The 3,530-nt window shown below is 40.9% G+C and overlaps 1 pseudogene; it reads right to left on the bottom strand.

Annotated features, from left to right (window-relative positions):
* Nucleotides 1-2,374: 2,374 nt before the first annotated feature.
* LOC101564979 lies at nucleotides 2,375-3,530 on the bottom strand (annotated as a pseudogene).

Raw genomic sequence — 3,530 nt, 5'->3', positions numbered from 1 at the left:
CTTGAATAATGCCAAGGATCCCCAACCACTTGTACAAGGTGTACACAAATGATGAAATAAGATACAGAGAAAATTTAGTAATGCATAATGGGGTCTAGGAGATCAATGCCTCAGGATGGGCAAAGACAAAAACTAGCTTGTAGCTATTTTATTAGCCAGTGCAAGGGGAGGGAAAGCAAATGCTTCCAGGAACAGTAATGGCAACTTCCAGGAACATTATGGTCATGTTAGTAAAAGAACAAAGCATTCTTGCAAGGATGAGACATAGGGCAATAAGGAACTATTTTTTCCCCAAGCAAAACTTTTACTACTGCATTGCTTTAAAGTTCCTTGTTGTCCTTGTCCTTAGCAAGTCTTATCTTGTCCTGTGGAGCACCACAGGGTGACTAGCCTTAGGACTTTAACTATGACTATGAGAAAGCAGTTTCAGTGTTCCCCTCTGTATGGCTTATAGGGCATGACAAGGACAGCCTCAGATGCCCTCTAGACTCAATTTATAAAAAATTGAGTCAAACAAACCACTCAAATAAAGTGGTTATTTGTGGCCCCCAACAAATAATCATTTAAATAATAGAGTGTGCAATTTTCAAAATAATACAGCAAAGAAGTTGGTGGTCTGTTAATTTTTTGTTGCTACTCTGACAAATTGCCACAAACTTTGTGGTTTAAAAAAACAAATGGATTATTTTACAGTTCTTACAGAAGGCCAGAATTCCAACCCAGTGTTGAGGGGTTCTTTCAGGGACAGGCTTTTGCTTTTGCTTCTCTAGCCTTGGAAGCCATCTGCATCCCTGTGCTCATGGCTTCCTGTTTCTGTTGTCAAAGCTAGCAATGTAATATCTATCTGATGCTTCTTACGTTGTCACATTTTTTTCTCCCTGTATCTGGGAAAGGCTTTGCCCTTTGAAGGAGTCATATAATTAGATTAGGTCCAATTTCATGATGCAAGGTAATTCCCTCATCTCATGATCTGCAACTTCAATCACATTAGCAGAGACTCTTTCCATATAAGGCACCATAGTTACAGACTCACTGTAGGGACTCCATGTGTCAGTGTACCCTAGGGAGAAATGGTGGCAGGAATGAGGAAAAGATAGACAAGATACAAGAGGAGGATTCAGATGGAGATCTGTTTCATGATCAAAAGACCAAAGCAACAAGAGTAGGAGTATTTACTTGTACTCTTTCAAAGTTAGCATCACTTAGACTGGGTGTGGTGGCGCGGGCCTGTAATCCCAGCTCTTGGGAGGCTGTAAACAGGTGGATCACTATGAGTCTGATCTAGTTGGGAGACCCTGAATACCCTGTAGACCCTTCCCTAAAATAAAAAGCAAAATAAAACAAAGTAAGTATCACGAGACACAAAGTTACCTAGTGACTAATAGCAGAAATTGTCCAGGCAGGATGTTTTTCTCAAGAATGCGGTAGCCTGACTGCTTTAGGTACTGTGGCCTTGCCCTGCCTTCCCACATATGATTAATTTCTAGCTTCAGCTTCTCCTGACATCTCTCCCTTTACTGTTTTGGTGTGTAACTGATGGGCATTCAGTTGCATTTAGAGAAGCTGTGTTTAGAGAATTCTAGATCTTTTCAATCTTAATTAACTTAGTCATTTAGGCTAAAGATATCTAGTAAAAGGATTTTTGGTACCTGTGTACAACAAATTAACCCTATGTAGTCCAATAATCCATAACAGGAGTGAGTTACCAGTACAGCTGCCAATTGTCAGAAGTTGTTATTGACTTGAACATTTTACAGCTTCGCATATTACTATGGCATTGTATTTTATGTCTCACAATTATACTTTTCTGCTGGATGTTTAAAACCAAGTTAAGGTAATACCTATATAAGTAAAAAGTAAACGTTTTTCTATCTATCAAGGTAGTTAAATCTTCTCAGGACTTACCTTGGAACCATGTACACCACCTCTTCAGATCTCCTGTCAGGGTCCGCCATCTGGATGAGTCAAGGCCATTGCTTGACCAGGTTCCTTTCTATGAAAGCTTGAGTAACTTCTTTCTCCAGGTGACTCTCCTTAGGTGCACTATATATTATAGGATAACTTTTCTCTGTGGTCTCCTAATCTCCTTGATCAGAAAAATCAGGGACTCAACTGAGTTACAGGATGCTCCAGCAGAGGTGCTGTTATGTAGAGTCCTCATTGACCTTGGAGGGTTAGGGCCAAAATATTGGCTAGCCTCTTAGCCATCTATCTCTCTAATTTTTGATGTCCAAACCTCAGTTGTTAAACATCTAGCAGAGAAGCTTAATGACATTACCCTATAACGGAGGCAGTAAACCTAACATTACTATCTATCTGAATATCAAACATCTTAGAACATAAATTGGAACTGTAATTTTCTTTTTTTAGATCTCAGAAGCCTATTTTTCTTTATTAAAATCATGGCTGTGCCACATCTGATTCCCTGCCATTTCCATTTTCTTTGTTCAAAGTATCTCTTTTTTCAGTTTGAGAGTCCACATATTTCTTCTCTTCTTTCTTGCTCAGGTAATGAAGAATGTACATTAAAGCTGTTCCTGTTTTAACAGCTTGTGGTCTGAACAAGAAGGTAGCTACTCCAGGGATGGTCTGAAGTATTTGATCAAATATTTCTTCTGCTTTATTTTCTGGTTCATCTGCATGTTTCCCCTTCTTTATGGTGATTTGAACCTGATATTTTTTCTCAATCTAATGCTGAATCTGTTTACACTTTGTGTCCAATCATATTGTCCAATATTTGAGGAAAAAGTCAGCTCCGTTGTCACAGTTGGTCCAGCTTTGGGTTTGGGCTTCTCCTGCTCCTGGCATTTTAGGCACTCCTGGTGGATCTGTATGCCCGTCATGAGCTGGTACCGGGGGGGGGGGCGGCATGTTGCTGCTCCTCGGCACCAGCCTCAGGTCTCATTCATCCATGAGTCGGATCACATCTGCACAGTGCATGTTTCCCAAATCACTGCCCTTCTCCTCAAAGACTCAAATAATTTGTGCATGACTTTTCCTTCCAGTATTAGTCAAAGTCCTATCATTTGTTTTCTTTTTCTTGTCATCCTGGGTGTCTTCAACAGTACTAAAACACTTCACAGGAATTAGGGGGGGTCAGCCTTGGGGCAGAAGCGGCCAGGGACAGTGGTGCTAGGGTTGTCTTTTGTTCCATGTGTTTACCAAAATATCTTCCAATGCAATTATTTTCAGTCTTTATGGTTTGCAGTGTTATTCTCTTTAGAACAAAAACAGCCATCCTCCCAATACCTCAGTGGAAGGCCAGGAACCTCTGATGCATGAACATGAAGATCCAAACACAACAGCCCTTCTAGGTCGTGGCCCAATTCAATGCTGCTTCCTCTATAGGGTTCTCTTAAAACCATATCCTGCCAGGCCAGGGAGATAGCTCAGTAGAATAAGTGCTTGCCTGGCAAGCACAGGGTCCTGAGTTCAATCCCTGGTACTGCAAAAAACAAACAAACAAAACACATCCTGCCATTGCTGCTGGTCACAGGCCTTCTTACTGCCCTGAGCCCTTCACCTTTTAA

The sequence above is a fragment of the Octodon degus genome, unplaced genomic scaffold, assembly GCF_000260255.1.
Source record: "Octodon degus isolate 3935 unplaced genomic scaffold, OctDeg1.0 scaffold00055, whole genome shotgun sequence".
In the NCBI taxonomy this organism is placed as follows: Eukaryota; Metazoa; Chordata; class Mammalia; order Rodentia; family Octodontidae; genus Octodon; species Octodon degus.
Note: the sequence above shows the minus strand (reverse complement) of the source record. Positions and strands in the feature narration are given on the sequence as shown.